Source organism: Macaca mulatta, chromosome 15, assembly GCF_049350105.2.
Source record: "Macaca mulatta isolate MMU2019108-1 chromosome 15, T2T-MMU8v2.0, whole genome shotgun sequence".
NCBI classification, from domain to species: domain Eukaryota; kingdom Metazoa; phylum Chordata; class Mammalia; order Primates; family Cercopithecidae; genus Macaca; species Macaca mulatta.
The window spans coordinates 126,669,241-126,686,937 of record NC_133420.1 but is presented as its reverse complement, the minus strand read 5'-3'; the positions used below and the strand labels follow the sequence as shown (position 1 = coordinate 126,686,937).

The following is a 17,697-nucleotide window of genomic DNA, read 5'->3' as shown; positions in this document are numbered from 1 at the left end:
ATATATATATTTATATATATATACACACATTTAATTTAAATTGAGCAGCTCCTATTCAGAAAATTTGCTGTGCCTGTAAAGGGTATGCTATTCAGCCATGTAAAAAACAACAGAAAACTGAGAAGATGTATATCCTGTAGGCATAATGGTTTTCTTTGATAACTAAGCCTCTATTAATAAACATGATGATTCTATAAAATACTGTATTTTACACAATTAAAATATGTTTTTGGAAAAACATAAAAGAGATTAAGTGCATATATTCCTATAGTAAATTAAGTCCTGATTAGCTGATTATGAAAACATTATCTGATTTACATTTCTATAGCCTTATGGTTATATGAATAGGAAATTAATGCTGGAAGGAGATTCAGTCAGGTTTTCAGTTAAATGAGAAAACCACATATCTGCTTATGTCTTAACTGCTCTTCATTACCAGAGAACATCAAGCATTTGTTGATGTTAGCCAGTGGATAAAACATTAAAAGTTTAAAACCAAGAAACCAAATGTGTTGTTCAGGTATTAATTATTTTCATACAATTAAGTCTTTACAGGAATTACTGTGCAAGTGGTAAGATTACTCTAGTTTATATTTATTTAAACATTAGACAAAGTGCTGGATACAGTGACTCCCATCTGTAATAATAACAGCACTTTGGGACACCAAGGTGGGAGTATCACTTGATCACAGGAGTTTAAGGCCAGCCTGGGCAAAAAGTGAGACCCTGTCTCTGCAAAAAGAATTAAACAACAACAACAAAACAGCCCAGCTCAGTGGCATGAGGCTGTAGTCCCAGCTACTTGAAACGCTTAGGTGAATGGATCACTTGAGCCTGCAAGTTTGAGTCTGCTGTGAGCTAGGATCATGCCACTGCACTTTAGCCTGGGTGACAGAGCAAGACCCTGTCTCTTAAAATTTTAAAAAAAAAATGAGCAAACACCTTTGGCCAGGGCAGCTGAATAATCATGTGGCAGAGGGCTGCTCCCAGCCTGTTCTCTCAGTGCATTCAACTCATCCCGACATTCTCTTCTGACCGGGGTGAGAGATGCTGAACACCTTAGAGTTTCATTTCCAACTCAGGAGAAACATTGTGTGATACGGTTTGGCTGTGTCCCACCCAAACCTCATCTTGAATTTCCACGTGTTATGGGAGGGACCCAGTAGGAAGTAATTGAATGATGGAGGCGGGTCTTTCCCGTGCTGTTCTTGTGATAGCGAGTAAGTCTCATGAGATCTGACAGTATTATAAGGAAGAGTTTCCCTACACAAGCTTCTCTCTTTGCATGCTGCCATCCACATAAGATGTGACTTGCTCCGTCTTGCCTTCTGCCATGATTTGTGAGGCCTCCCCAGCCATGTGGAACTGTGAGTCCAACAAACCTCTTTCTTTTGTAAACCGTCCTGTCTCGGGTATGTGTTCAGCAGCAGCGTGAAAACAGAGTAATACACGGTGCAAGTCCAGCACCCTACCAAAAGGCATATTATAAAATGGGTGTAGTCTGGCCAAGATGGCTCTCTTTGATCCTTCTGCCTTCCTAAGTTTAAAGAGTATTCCTGTCCTGTCATAGTGACAGCTAGTAAATGGCATCCACCATTTCTGTCATCTGATCACTATTGTGGGGCCTTGTGAGTGAGCATGGGGTCTGAGCTGTGCAGCTGCACTAAGGGAACTCTGAAGAATGAGCCCTATATCAGCAGCACAAGTGCATTAGAGGCTGTCACCTTTCTGCTCATCCCAAACTTGGGGTGCTGGATGCAGAATGGACTGCAAGCAGCTGTCTGGACATTAGTGTAGGAATCCAACTGCATAGCCTTGATTTGTTTCAAAGCAGAATTTAGAGCCATTCTAGTAGCTCAGCATGATATATATATATATATATATATATATATATTTTTTTTTTTTTTTTTTTTTTGAGACGGAGTCTCGCTCTGCCGCCCAGGCTGGAGTGCAGTGGCCGGATCTCAGCTCACTGCAGGCTCCGCCTCCCGGGTTCACGCAATTCTCCTGCCTCAGCCTCCCCAGTAGCTGGGACTACAGGCGCCCGCCACCTCGCCCGGCTAGGATATTTTTAAATAAATGGAGAAAAATTTTATTAACTGACTTAACAAAGAAATACTGCCTATTAAACTCACATAGTATTGTTTAAAGAGTATCTACAAAATTCTAACCTCAATGTTTTCTTGCAAAAGAAGTGGAAATAAGTAGATAGACTCTCTCAAAGAATCGCTGAGAAACACAAAATATTCATAAGTAGTATAAGTTTTACATAGGTGCATTTTTGAAGATTACACAGTAATCAGTTTGCATCAGCCCTTCCAGTTTAGGAATACGGATAGGATTTCCCTCCAGGGGCAGTTTTCACATAAATTTTGAAGACATTGTTAAAACTGAAAATTTTCCTGTATTTTTTAATCTACTGGGGTTCCAATCCAGTGTGCTTTCTTATATTTATAAGGCCCAACTACAATGTGTATTATCATAGGTCTTGGAGCAAATATCACATAAATGAAGGCATTTCTGCATTCTATACGTTCATAGGTTTTATTTCAGAAATGAGTTATTGTCTTCATATGGAACTGGAACAACTGACGACCCTACCACATGTGTGTATTTATAAGGGTTTTCTCCCTTGAATCCTTTCATGTTTCAAAGAAATGAAAAAGCTGAAGCCTTGACCATATTTCTTAAGATTATGTAGTTTTTCTACATATTAAAATTCAAATATGCCTTTGAAAGGATGTGGGAAAATCAAATTTATTAACTTTTTTTTTACATTCATGTTTTTTTCCAATATAAATTTTTCTAAGTTTTCAAAGAGAACTGGGAAAGTTGAATGCTTTTTTGTGTTTCTTCCATCGATAGGGTTCTTTACAGCATGAGTTCTTTTATGTTTTCTAATAAACTAGAGCGTGTGATGACTTTACCACATTTCTTACATGAGAATAATGTTTTTGAAGATAGCCCAGTTGACTAACATTGTCCTGTGTTGGTTTTGTTGTTTCTCCTTCCCCAGGCTTGAGTTGAGAAACCAATTCTCCCACTTAATTAATAATGATGTTGATGTTTCTGGCAGTGTTTATACCAAATGCTACTTTGACCTTTGCGCGTTGGCATACGATAGTAGCCTATATTTGCCATTTTGTCTTGACATAGTAAGAGCATGGGAGCTGGAGGTAAGGCTATGAAGGTACTAAGTGGGCTTTCAGTCAACACCAATGCCAACATCTGCGACTAGATCATATTAAGAAGTGATTATAAAAATGAAAAGCTTCAAAATTAACATATTGAAGAGCTTATTAACCTTTCTGCATTCTATTTTCTATATATTTATGGTTTATACAAGGATTCATATTATTTAAAAGTTATAGATATCTCTTCTGAAACCATAATTCAGATTATTTTAATCAAATTTAATTCATTCTTAATTGTTTTCCTTTTGAACCGCTACCCTTTCAAATAGTCATACATAAGTGATTTCTGGCAGTTGTATTCCTGATATCTACATATATAATGAACTTAACATTCTTGACTATTTTTTATCATTTAGTTTGCAAATTTATGTCATTTTCTACTGTATATACCACAGTGCAGTGAGTCCCATGAGTTTGTTAGACAAAGCATTAGTGCCTAAGCCAAAAGACCTGCACTTAGACTGTACAAAGTATGCGGGTCTCAAGCACTGGATGCAGTAAGTACATGGGATTCTACCGGAAATAACTTTTATGGGGCAAAGTAATATTCATGGTTTGTGACTTTTGGTAAGTACACAGCAAAATTACTCACAACTGACATGGATAAACATTTAAAATAGGCATTTTTGGTGGTACCTGGGAAGTATTTTAAAATAATACATTTTCTACCATGATTAATGTGCAAGTGAAGTAACACCTTTTGATGCTTTAGTCATTAAACTTATTTGACGTTCCAATGCAGTCCGGCACATACCTGCCTCATTAAAATTTGCTTTGAATATATAATAACTACTACAGATTGGGTAGAATTTGAATACATTCATAAACTAACTTTTGCAAAAGTATACGTTCATTTTGTTTAAGGAACAAGTGCACAGGTAACAGATGATACTGTTGTTAGAAGCCTGTCACAACACTGTGACATCTTTGGGAGCCCAATTTTTAAATAACTTAATAAAGCAAGTTCCCCCTTTGCTCCAGCAATCTAATTATAGCTCTTAAAGGAGACCACCTCAGTGAGTTGACAGAACTTGGCAGTGTAAACCTCAGCCAAAGTAGCTGTTACTGAACTATCTAAAGGAGTCTGCATGTGTGGCTTATCATCGATGGTGATTGTTATAGGTTGGAACCCCTTTTGAAATTGTACCTCTTTTCTATTCAATTGTCTTTCTTAGGTTGTTTCAAGGTTGGAAGACAAAGACTTTTATGGTACTGCCAACAAAAGGAAAAGGTCTTTGAGTGCTGATGATTTAATGGATCTTCAGTGCCTTAAGGCCATCCACTCCTGAAGGAAGAAGTGAGGGGTTATGTAACATCTGAACCCCTCATCAAAAAAGACAGGAAAATATCACCTTTCCTGCTGAAGAACTGGAAAAGTACATTCAAAAGAAGAAACACCTAAAATTCAAGTTAACTCAAGGACAACTAGGATTGCACTTCATAGAAAAGCATGGGACCTTGTCAATGCAGCAACACACTCTTCCACTCTTCTGTCCCTCTTAATGTAAAAAAGAGTTATAAAATGTTGGGAACAGGCCCCCCAAAATCTGGCCATAAACTGGCCCCAAAACTGGCCATAAACAAAATCCCTGCAGCACTGTGACATGTTCGTGATGGCCATGATGCCCACACTGGAAGGTTGTGGGTTTACCAGAATGAGGGCAAGGGAAACCGCCCGGGGCAGAAAACCATTTAAAGGCATTCTTAAACCACAAACAATAGCATGAGCGATCTGTGCCTTAAGGACATGCTCCTGCTGCAGATAACTAGCCAGACCCATCCCTTTATTTCAGTCCATTCCTTCGTTTCCCATAAGGGATACTTTTAGTTAATCAAATATCTATAGAAACAATGCTAATGACTGGCTTGCTGTTAATAAATACATGGGTAAATCTGTGTTCGGGGTTCTCAGCTCTGAAGGCTGTGAGACCCCTGATTTCCCACTTCACACCTCTATATTTCTGTGTGTGTGTCTTTAATTCCTCTAGCATCACTGGGTTAGGGTCTCCCCAACTGAGCTAGTGTCAGCAAGTGGTGCCCACTTGTAGGGGCTCGAATCCAGGTCGAAGGGTTGCCGGAGTGACTGTTGGAGATTGTGGAACTAGTGGGAGGACACCTGAGTACTCTTAAAGCAATCCCCGTGGTGAGTAAGAAGGGGAGCTCAGAAGCATCAGGGTATCAATGGAACAAGTGTGGGGTCTCGTTCATTCCACCCTGGAACTTTTTCACACTGATGATGAGGAGGAAGGAGAGTATAATGAAGTAACAGAAGAGATTACAGAGCAGATTTATTTGCCAGCTAAAGCTAAAGCAGCAAAGGAGGGAGAGGTTCATCCCTACCCTTCTGCACCTGCTCATTATTTTGAAGAAAATGACCCTCCGGATCTTTCTTTTCTGGAGGACACTGGACGAAAAGTAGTTGCCCCAGTGAATGTTTGAGCAGCGCCTTAAGTGACCGCTCTTAGTTCTATTCAGGTAGGAATTCAGCAAGCTAGACGAGAAGGTGATTTAGAGGCTTGGCCATTCCCTGTTAGAATACACTCCCCAGATCAACAAGGAAATATAGCTACAATCGAGCCTTTTCCTTTTAAATTACTCAAAGAATTTAAACAAGCTATTCATACTAAAAAAGAATGTAGAAATAATCAGTGAGTCAGGCCGCCCGGTAGAGGAAAAAAGAAAACTGCTGAGCCCAAAATATGTCCAAAATGTAAAAAAGGAAAACATCAGGATAATCAGTGTCACTCTAAGTTTGATAAAGATGGGAACCCGATTTGGGGAAGCACCATGAGGGGCCTGTCCTGGGCACTGTTCTAAACAGGGGCATTTCCATCTCAGGCCATTTTCTGTCCCCCGCCACAGCCGGGAGTGCTGCAGTAGATTTATGCTGCACGAAAGCTGTGAGCCTTCTGCCTGGGGAACACCCACAAAAGGTCCCAACAGTAGTATGTGGACGCTTGCCAGTGGGGACAATAGGATTACTTTTAGGAAGGTCTAGTGTAAGTTTAAAAGAGGTACAAATACATACAGGAGTCATTGATTAAGATTATAATGGGGAAATTCAAATTGTTGTATCTACTTCTGTTCCCTGGAAGGCAGAGCCAGGAGAGCACATAGCACAGCTCCTGATTGTGCCATTATGTGGGAATGGGAAAAAGTGAAATTAAATGAACAGGAGGATTTGGAAGCACAAATAAACAAGGCAAAGCAGCTTATTGGGTAAATCAAATTACTGATAAACATCCTATCTGTAAAATAACTATTCAGGGAAATAAATTTAAAGGTTTGGCGATACAGGAGCAGGCATTTCAATCATTTCTCTACAGCACTGGCCATTCGTGTGGCCAATTCAACCCACTCAATTTAACATAGTTGGAGTTAGTAAAGCCGCTGAAGTATATCAAAGTAGTTATATTTTGCATCACGGGCCCAGTGGACAACCTGGGACTATTCAACCAATTATAACTTCTGTACCTATAAATTTATGGGGGAGAGGTTTATTACAACAATAGGGAGCACAAGTTCTAATTCCAGAAGAATTATATAGCCCTCAAAGTCAACATATGATGGATGAAATGGGGTATGTCCCTGGTATGGGACTAGAAAAAAATTTGCAAGATTTGAAAGAACCACTTCAAGTGGAAAGACAAAGTTCCTGCCAAAGATTAGGATATCATTTTTGATGGTGGCCATTATTAAGCCTTCAGAACGTATACCTTTAAAATGATTAGCAGATAAGCCAATTTGGATAGAACAATGTCTGCTAAGTAAAGAAAAACTGGAGGCTTTAGAAAAATTAATTACTGAACAATTAGAAAATGGGCACATAGCTCCAACATTTTCCCCTTGGAATTCTCCTGTTTTCATAATTAAGAAAAAATCAGGTAAATGGAGAATGTTAACTGACTTAAGACCAATCAATTCAGTTATACAACCTATGGGAGCATTACAGCCAGGATTGCCTTCTCCTGCTATAATTCCAAAAAATTGGCCTTTAATAGTCATAGATTTAAAACACTGTTTCTTTACTATCCCTTTAGGTGAGCAAGACTGTGAATGGTTTGCATTTACAATTCCTGCAGTAAACAACCTACAGCCTGCTAAGCATTTTCATTGGAAAATGTTGCCACAAGTCATTTTAAACAGTCCAACAATTTTCCAGACGTATGTAGGGCAAGCAATTGAACCTACTAGTAAAAAATTTTCACAGTGTTACATTATTCATTATATGGATGATATACTTTGTGCTGCCCGCACTTGAGAAATATTACTCCAATGTTATGATCACTTGCAAAATTCAGTTTCTCATGCTGGTTTAATTATAGCTCCTGACAAAATTCAGACTACTACTCCCTGCTCCTACTTGGGGACCTTAGTAAATGACACTACCATTGTGCCGCAGAAAGTAACCGTATGTAGAGATCAACTGAAAACATTAAATGACTTTCAAAAATTACTAGGGGATATTAATTGGATACAACCTGCTCTAGGCATTCCTACCTATGCCATGAGTAATCTGTTTTCTATCCTTAGAGGAAATCCTAGTCTCACGAGCCCTCGGCAATTAACAAAGGAGGCGGAGGCAAAGTTAAAACTAATTGAGAAGCAAGTCTATAAAGCTCAAATAAATAGAATAGATCCAGAGAAGACTCTAGATTTGCTAATTTTTTCAACTCAGCATTCACCTACTGGTGTTATTGCCCAAGAACAGGCCTTAGTAGAGTGGCTTTTTCTTCCACATAGTAATTCATGGACTCTAACTCCTCATTTAGATCAAATTGCTACTATGATAGGGATTGGGAGAACTCGGATTGTTAAATTATATGGATATGATCCTGGAAAAATTATTGTCCCTCTCACGAAGGCACAAATACAGCAAGCTTTTATAAATAGTCACACTTGGCAAACCCATTTAGCTGACTTTGTGGGTATTCTTGATAACCATTTTCCTAAAATGACACTGTTTCCGTTTTTAAAATTAACTAATTGGATTCTCTCTAAAATAACTAAATTTAAACCAATTGAAGGTGCTGACAATGTTTTTACAGATGGGTCTAGTAATGGTAAAGCTTCTTATTCTGGCTCGAAAAGTAAAGTTTTCCAGACGCCCTATACTTTGGCTCAAAAAGCAGAACTCATAGCTGTAATTGAGGTATTGACTGCTTTTGATATGCCTACTAATGTGATTTCTGATTCTTCATATGTGGTTCATTCCACACAGTTAATTGAAAATGCTCAGTTACAATTTCATACAGATGAACAACTGATGACTTTATTTACCCAATTGCAAACAGCAGTTAGAAGCAGAATGCACCCTTTTTACATCACTCACATTAGGGCTCATATACCTTTTCCAGGACCTTTGACTGAAGGGAATCAAATGGCTGATCACCTGGTAGCTAATGCAATACCTAATGCTAGACACTTTCACAATTTAACCCATGTTAATGCCTCTGGTCTCAAACGCAGATACAGCATTACCTAGAGAGAAGCTAAAGCTATTATTCGACAATGCCCAACTTGCCAAATGGTACATTCCTCATCTTTTTTAGGAGGAGTTAATCCTTAAAGATTGGAACCTACCTCTCTTTGGCAAATGGATGTAACACATATTCCCTCATTTGGGAGACTAGCTTATGTACATGTATGTGTGGACACCTTTTCTCACTTTGTCTGGGCTACATGCCAATCAGGAGAGCCTTCTGCCTGTGTTAAACATCACTAGCCAAGCTCTAGCTACATATTTATCTATGTGGAATATTAAAAACATTACTGGTATCCCATACAATTATCAAGGACAAGCCATAGTAGAAAGAATGAATCTCTCCCTAAAACAGCAGTTGCAAAAGCAGAAAGGGGGGAAATAAGAAATATGGAACCTTACAGATGCAACTGAATATAGCATTATTAACTTTAAATTTTTTGAGCCTGCCTAAAGACCAGATGCTATCAGCAGCTGAACAGCATCTACAGAAATCAGCTGCAAAGACAGAAGCAGAAAAATGGATTTGGTGGAGAGATCTGATAACAAAAAGTTGGTAAATAGGTAAAATAATAACTTGCAGTAGAGGTTATGCTTGTGTTTCTCCAGGCCAAAATCAACAGCAGATCTGGATACCACCTGAAACCTTATCATGAGCCAGATGCTGAGGAAGAGATTCTGGGAGGATCCTGAGGACCCCCCGGTGGCAACCATGTTGAGACTGACGCTGAGGAGGACCCCAACTGTCACGAGCAACACCCATCGAACCCACCTGGGGACAGATCAAGAAGCTGTCACAGATGTCAGCAGAAGAAAACCTGAGGAAAGTGGGACAACCAGTCACAATGAGTAATTGAATGGTAGCTATGATAGCGGTGATCACCACTGCTGTGAGTATTCCTTCAACAACGGCTGACACAGAGAGCAATTATACTTGTTGGGCATATTTATCAATCTTAGCTGGTAATAATGCCTACATGTAATCACTCTATGACACAGTTACACATGATTTCTGATCTCAGTATTTACCATAATAAATCTGCTCCTATAATTGAGGCATACCGCCCCAAAAAACCTATTTGTAAACAAAATTGAACCTGGCCAGAAAAAATGAATGTACTGGTTTAGGAAGATTGCACTGCAAAACAGGCAGAGGTGCTGCACAACAATTCCTATGGAATCATTATTAATTGGTCCCCTAAGGGGATGTTTAGCTTGAATTGAACCTCTCAGTCTGCGTGGCACGGCCACACTATGTTCAGCTGCTCTGAACAAAATGGTGAGATGGTAGAAATGATAAGAAGTACGGCAAGAGTTCCTATTATCTGGAACCATGGCGGTATAGTGCCACCTCAACCTCAAATGATATGGCCCTTTGTAGGAGCTAAACATAAGGATTTGTGGAAACTATTAATAGCTCTTAATAAGATCAAAATTTGGGAAATAATAAAAAAGCATCTAGAAGTACACTCTACAAACTTGTTTTTGGATATAGCAAAATTAAAAGAACAAATATTTAAAGCATCCCAAGCATACCTGACCTTAATGCCAAGAACTAGAGTGCTTAAAGGAGCTGCAGACAAATTGGCAGCTAGTAACCCATTAAAATGGATGAAAACACTTGGAAGCTCCGTGATTCCAATGCTGATTGTGCTTTTAATCTGTGTTGTTTGTCTTTGTATAGTCTGCAGATGTGGATCCTGACTTCTGCGAGAGGTAGCTCACCACGACAAAGCTGCCTTTGCTTTTATCAATTTGCAAATCAAATAAGGGGGACATGTTGGGAACAGGTCCCCCAAAATCTGGCCATAAACTGGCCCCAAAACTGGCCATAAAAAAAAATCTCGCCGGGCGCGGTGGCTCAAGCCTGTAATCCCAGCACTTTGGGAGGCCGAGACGGGCGGATCATGAGGTCAGGAGATCGAGACCATCCTGGCTAACACGGTGAAACCCCGTCTCTACTAAAATACAAAAAAAAATTAGCCGGGCGAGGTGGCGGGCGCCTGTACTCCCAGCTACTCGGGAGGCTGAGGCAGGAGAATGGCGTGAACCCGGGAGGCGGAGCTTGCAGTGAGCTGAGATCCGGCCACTGCACTCTAGCCTGGGCAACAGAGCCAGACTCCGTCTCAAAAAAAAAAAAAAAAATCTCTGCAGCATTGTGACATGTTCATGATGGCCATAACGCCCACGCTGGAAGGTTGTGGGTTTACCGGAATGAGGGCAAGGAACACCTGGCCCACCCTGGGTGGAAAACTGCTTAAAGGTGTTCTTAAACCACAAACAATAGCATGAGCAATCTGTGCCTTAAGGACATGCTCCTGCTGCAGATAACTAGCCAAACCCATCCCTTTATTTTGGCCCATCCCTTCGTTTCTCATAAGGGATACTTTTAGTTAATTGAATATCTATAGAAACAATGCTAATGACTGGATTGCTGTTAATAAATACGTGGGTAAATCTCTGTTTGGGGCTCTCAGCTCTGAAGGTTGTGAGACCCCTGATTTCCCACTTCACACCTCTATATTTCTGTGTGTGTGTCTTTAATTCCTCTAGCGCCGCTGCGTTAGGGTCTCCCCAACCGAGCTGGTCTCAGCAATAAAAGCCACTCCAAAGTGAAGGCTCCTTCTAGCCCATGCACAGATATTTGCTTAGTATATAGGCTGACAGCAGTGAACTATGTAAGGGTTTTAAAACAATGGTTTAAATTTTTAGATTTTAAAGATAACTTTTCTGTTTCTTTCATATTTTTCTTTCCCCCAATATTGCTGCATATGCATTTAGCATCGATGCATATTACCATTAAAACATAGGACTCTCAACAAGTCAGAAAGCCACTAGGAGCAGGTGCAGCATTGCCAGGTACTGAAAGGGCTCTTCCTTCCTACTCTTACAATCGAAGCTACTAGTTACTGGCAATCATTTTAAGGAAAAGCTTCTGGATAACGTTTGCCATTCATATCCTCTGTAGGCACTTCTTATTAGCAGTTAGCATGCTTGGCGTCATAAAAAGAGAAAATGCTGGTTATTGATTATCTACTTTTATTAGGGTCTATGGTGTATTTCTTGTGAAATATGATGGTTCTTATTTGCTGATAAATTTTATTTTTTAAATAAAGGTATGAAAAGATATTTTCACAGTGCCAAGCAATATGGTGACGCAGTGGTAATAAAAAATAAACTATGAGGTGTCCTGAAAGTTTCAGGACAGTTTTTAGCTTTAACATAGTGTGCTTGTGCCCTCCAGAGCACTGCAGCATACATATACATGCTATAAACCTTTACAAAATATCATTGGAAAGTTTAATTGTATTTCTTATTCATTTTTTTAAATAGATGTTGTGTCAGTATGTTGCCCAATCTACAGTGCAATGATTATTCAGTGGCACAGTCATAGCATACCACAGCCTGGAAATCCTGGCCTCAAGCAATCCTCCCATGTCAGCCTACCAACTAGCTGGGACTATAGGTGTGTACCTTTGGCTTCATTTTGCAGAATTTGAATATTAAGCATTTAACTTTTTGTCTCATCAATATCTGCTATCTTCAAGAAGGATTGAAACAAAAAATTAAAGGGTTAATATTCAGGAGCTAGGCATGCCTGTAGTCCCAGCTACTCATAAGGCTTAAGCGGCAGGATCACTCAAAGCCTAGCATAGGACGCTGCAGTGCACTGTGATTGTGCCTGGAAATAGCCATTACACTCCAGCCTTGGCAACATACTGAGACCCTGTCACTTTAAAAAATGGTAAAACTAAATACATGTAAAAGAAACAGGGGGTCGGCGTGGTGACTCATGCGTGTAATCCCAGCACTTTGGGAGGCTGAGGCAGGCGGATCACGAGGTCAGGAGATTGTGACCATCATGGCTAACACAGTGAAGCCCCGTCTCTAATAAAAATACAAAAAAATTATACGGATGTGGTGGCGGGCAACTGTAGTCCCAGCTACTCAGGAGGCTGAGGCAGGAGAATGGCGTGAACCCGGGAGGCGGAGCTTGCAGTGAGCCGAGATCACGCCACTGCACTCCAGCCTGGGCAACAGAGCGAGACTCTGTTTCAAAAAAAAAAAGAAAAAAGAAATATAACAAACCTTTCAATGATGCTTTGTAAATATTTGTAGCATTGACACTTCTACAAGTATCAAAGCTTAAAATTACACTAAGCCTTTTGGAATTGTTGTATTTTTATAAAGTGCCCTTTTCTCTTTTGAAGTAGTTCTTTGCAGGGCTTTTATCTGCATTGATCACCAAAAATTATTTTCCAGATATGTGATAAAGAATAGGATCAATTTTAATGCACATGTAACAAATTCGAAGGAATTGGACCTTAATAGTAGTAGATGATCTAATACATTTTGTTATCCCGCATGTTAACCTGGAGGCAGGTATCATATTTTATGCTCATAAACCTTAGGAACCTTACCTCCTAAAAAAATTATCATTTATGGAGTGCAGAGCTTAGAGATTGAAGTATTGACTGCAGTTTTATTTTCAAAACATAAATGCTACAATTTAGGTGGTTTTTATTTCTCATGCTGACATTAAAAGAAAACCTAATAAACTATTTTAATTAAAATGTGACTAGTGGGCCTGGCACAGTGGCTCATGCCTGTAATCCTGGTACTTCGGGAGGCCAAGGTGGGTGGATCATGAGGTCAGGAGTTTGAGACTAGCCTGACCAACATGGCAAAACCTCGTCTCTACTAAAAATACAAAAATTAGCTGGGCGTGGTGGCACACACCTGTAATCCCAGCTACTTTGGAGGCTGAGGCAGGAGAACGGCTTGAACCTGGGAGGCGGAGGTTGCAGTGAGCTGAGATCATGCCAGTGCACTCCAGCCTGGGCGACAGAGCAAGACTCTGTCTCAAAAAAAAAAAAAAAAAAAAAAAAAGGGACTAGTGTGTTTATATGTGTTTATAACTCTTCTGTTCACATAGTGTTACATCTCTGCCTACCTTAAATGATTCAAGTCAGTCTTGATGTGTCTTAAAGCATTTTTATAAGTTGCCTTGACCATTCACAAGTTGGTTTAATCCATGCCTCTATTTAAGACATAATATTTGTTTTCTCTGGCTTAAGCTCTTTTCAATTTTAAGATAATTTATTACACTTAAACTCACTCTCTGGCCACAGTACTTAGTGGCATAGTGCATTAGATGGCATCTTTGAATAGTTGGTTATTGTGTCTGAGAGGAAAAAGTACATTAGAATATAAAATTAGGTCAATACACCAAAGAGAAAGGATTCCCAGGAATAGTGCAGAATTAGACCAAAGGTGTTTGAGGTTTTCAAACAGTTACACAGAAAAAAGCATGGAAGTACAGAAAGTAGAATTAAAGTTGCTATACAGAGGGTGGCTTAGACCACATAATTTGACTTTAGCACACAGCTTTCAAGCTTACATTTTAGTTAAAAATATATCTAATCACTGTTAGTTTTTTTTTTTTTAGAACTAAGAGTCTAGCCACTCAGCTTCAGTGATTCTCACTAAACCCTAATAATATTGGTATATTTTCATCTACTTTAATTCTTTAGTACCTAAGAAAAAATCTTTAAATAACTCATCACCTCATCTTGATAAATTGCAGACTAGAATCAGTGATCTGACTTAAAAGAAAAAGTCTATCATGAATCCCTGTTTACAAGATGCTTTGCACCATATAATATGCAATAACTAAGTAGAGGTCCTGATATATATGAGTGGTCAAAGGTTTAAAAACCAGTTTGAGAGAGGGGCACTGGACATAAACCCATGACTTCAAGAGTAAGTCAGGGCTGGGTGTGGTGGCTTATGCCTGTAATCCCAGCAGTTTGGGAGGCTGAGGCAGGCAGATTACTTGAGAACAGCAGTTCAACACCAGCCTGGCCAAGGTGGCAAAACCCCATCTCTACTAAAAATACAAAAATTATCCAAGCATGTTGGCATCTGCCTGTGGTCCTGACTCCTTGGGAAGCTGATTCACGAAAATCACTTGAGCCTGGGAAGCAGACGTTGCAGTGAGCAGTGATCATGCCTGCACTCCAGCCTGGGTGACAGAGCGAGACCTTGTCTCAAAAAAAAAAAAAAAAAAAAAAAAAGAAGGCCGGGCGCGGTGGCTCAAGCCTGTAATCCCAGCACTTTGGGAGGCCGAGACGGGCGGATCATGAGGTCAGGAGATCGAGACCATCCTGGCTAACAAGGTGAAACCCCATCTCTACTAAAAATACAAAAAATTAGCCGGGCGTGGTGGCAGGCGCCTGTAGTCCCAGCTACTCGGGAGGCTGAGGCAGGAGAATGGCGTGAACCCGGGAGCTGGAGCTTGCAGTGAGCTGAGATCGCGCCACTGCACTCCAGCCTGGGCCACAGAGCCAGACTCGGTCTCAAAAAAAAAAAAAAAAAAAGAAAAAAGAAAAAGAAAAAAGAAAAAAGGAAAAAAAAGAGTCAGTAGAATAAGGACTACTAACATTGCTTTCCCCTTTGGCTTGAATTCTAGAAGCCAATATAATCATTTTGATAAATGGAAAATTGAGTCAATTTAGAATAAGAATATAAATGTGATGAAAGTGGGCAGGTTCTCCAAAACTAAGTTGCTAGTAGGGTGGTAACTATGGCAATTTTCTTAGAGTTTGATATCCGGGAAAGATTTGCTGTCTAACATAAGACTATGAAAAAGATTATCTGACTACCAAAGCTCAAATTTACTTTCATTTTTAGGGTTATTTCCACTTTTGTAATATAGACACCAGTGAAATTTTCTCTGGTATTGTGTGAACTAAAACTTTTACCTCTTCATTACAAGGAAAAGACAATAGATCACTATCCATCAATACAAAAGAACAAGCTACGAAAACATGGATGACCTGGACCTGTGACAGACTAAATGGCACTGTGTTTGACTCGTGGATCTGACACAAACTAAGTGGGTCTGGATAATTCACGGACACTCGCAGGTCCAATCTCTTAATAGTTTCAAATGAGTCACAAGTAGATGACCATAAATACCTTTCGTGAACCATCACTGTGGAATTCTGTGAGGTTAAGATATCAAGACTAGTGTGACTAGTGTCACATGTGGTTATGGACAGGTGTGAGAGCAGTGCAGTGTCTCTCAAGAGTGGGAGTTTTTAGAGATGGAGGAAACAGGATTTCCACCCTCTGCCTGCTTACCTCTTACCCATAGACCTCCCCACAAGCTCTCCATTGACGTGGCCTCCTGTCTCCCCTTGGTCTTCTCAAAGCAGGTTCAGGCATTCCACTGTCACAGACGCTTGTGGTTTCCAGAGATAGTGACATCACCAGATCCGGCTCATTCTGGCACTGTTTCTGGCTGTGCTTCCTGCTGTCTGGGCTCTTCTGCCTCTGCTCCGAAGCTCTGGAGAGTAGTAAGGTCAGAGGGGTGCTCTCTTTCCGGGAAAGATTCCTGTTCCCAGGGGCCCCCTGCTTCCTAATTCGCAAGAGCTGCTTTGCTTTCCTGTGAAATTATTTCTTGGAAGCTGGAACCAAGGGCCCGGGAAACGAATTTTAGGGACATAAACCTGACCCTCTGGAATTCAATACATTGGACTGAAAACATAGACAGCTTGGTAGTGAGTGGCTAAGAGCCTTCGTGTGACCCAAGGGATCTGACCAGACCCTACCAGAAAGCCTAAAATATATCTGACACAAGGTAAGGTTCTACCCACATTCACTTCCCATTATATCCCTGTGTATTTTGGGTCGTGTCACTGCTCAGTGGCGTAAAGACTGCAGGACTGGTTTTAGGCAGGTGTGATATTCGACAGCACCTGAGATCGGAAATAAATCACACCTGTCCTTGAACCTAAATTTCCTCACTGCTAGCTTGTGACCTGGGCGCACTGCTCCACCAACCTGAACCTCGGCTGTTATTTTTAATGCAGACGGCTATACCGGCCTCAGAGTGCTTGTGAGGTTTAGGTGAGTCATCCAATGAAAAGAACGAAGTGTCTTCTAAATACAGCAGCAGCTGTCACTCACTCAGGGTTTAGTAACTGCACTTGGCTGTTTGCTTTACAGGTATGACTTAACTAAGTTTCAAAACAACGCCATGAAGCAGGCATTAACACCGTCATTTTCAGGCGAGAAACCTCTTACCCGGTTCCTGCCCTCGCCCCCGCTTACAGGTGACACAGCTGGAATTTACCCAGCTCTTTCGCTCTCCACACCTCGGGGTCTTGCCACAGACCTGGCGCCCACGAGTTCTGGCACTTTGGTCAACGTTTATAAACGGGCTCTCCTCTGCCGCAGCGGGCATGGGCTTTTCTCAAGGTTCGCACTGAGCACCTGTTCCTAAAGGGGGTGCAGCCGCACCTGCGTCCCCGGGACCTCTAGCATGGGGGGGTCGCCCCTGGGGTCCACCCTGGCTTCCCGTTCCCACCCTCTGAATCACAAGCCCAATTCTCACTAGAAGTTGACAGGCTGTGGAGAGACCCGGTCTCCCCGCGTCCCACTTCACGTGCGCACCTTCCCGACTCGCGACACCCAAAGGCCCCGGGACCACCTCCCTGCCCGAGCCCGGCGGGAAGCAACGAGCTAAGCTTGCGCATGCGCAGATGTCATCCAGAGGACCCGTTCCTAGTGTGGCGCGCGAGCGATCAGGATTGAAGACTACGTTTCCCAGAAACCTCCACGCCACGACTTACTTTGCAGCGTTTTCTCTATTGGATGACTGGAAGACGTCCCTGACAGCCTCGCCTGCCCAGGTTCAGCCAGAGCCCCTAGAAGTTATCGGGGAAGTTTGAACTTTGCTGGCAAATACAGTGCGTGGTTCTCCATCAAATCCTGATTGGAAAAACAGCTGCCAAATACGTTGGAAACAATTTGAGAAATTTGGATGTGTACTGGCAATTATAAATATTAACATTGCCGTTATGCTTAACTGTTAAGTGGAATTATATTGGAAAATACTAGTTTTTACAAAGACATGCACAGGGAAGCATTTAACATTGACAGGATAGTTAATTCACTTTACAATTTTTCAGCAAAAACTAACAAAGCGAATATGGCAAAAGGTTAACTTTTCTT

At 40.9% G+C, this 17,697-nt stretch overlaps 1 long non-coding RNA gene across 4 annotated transcripts in view; it reads right to left on the bottom strand.

The window, feature by feature from the left end:
- Positions 1-17,230, bottom strand: part of LOC114672859 (uncharacterized) — a 37,845-nt gene extending 20,615 nt beyond the window's left edge. For 2 of the 4 annotated variants that reach the window (XR_013404984.1, XR_013404983.1), the window contains exons 1-2: positions 17,078-17,230; positions 15,823-16,027 (exon numbers count right to left, since the gene is read on the bottom strand). This is a non-coding gene — a long non-coding RNA (uncharacterized LOC114672859). The remainder of the gene's footprint in view (positions 1-15,822; positions 16,028-17,077) is intronic. The other 2 variants (XR_003723389.2, XR_013404982.1) reach the window with 1 other exon arrangement.
- Positions 17,231-17,697: the final 467 nt, after the last annotated feature.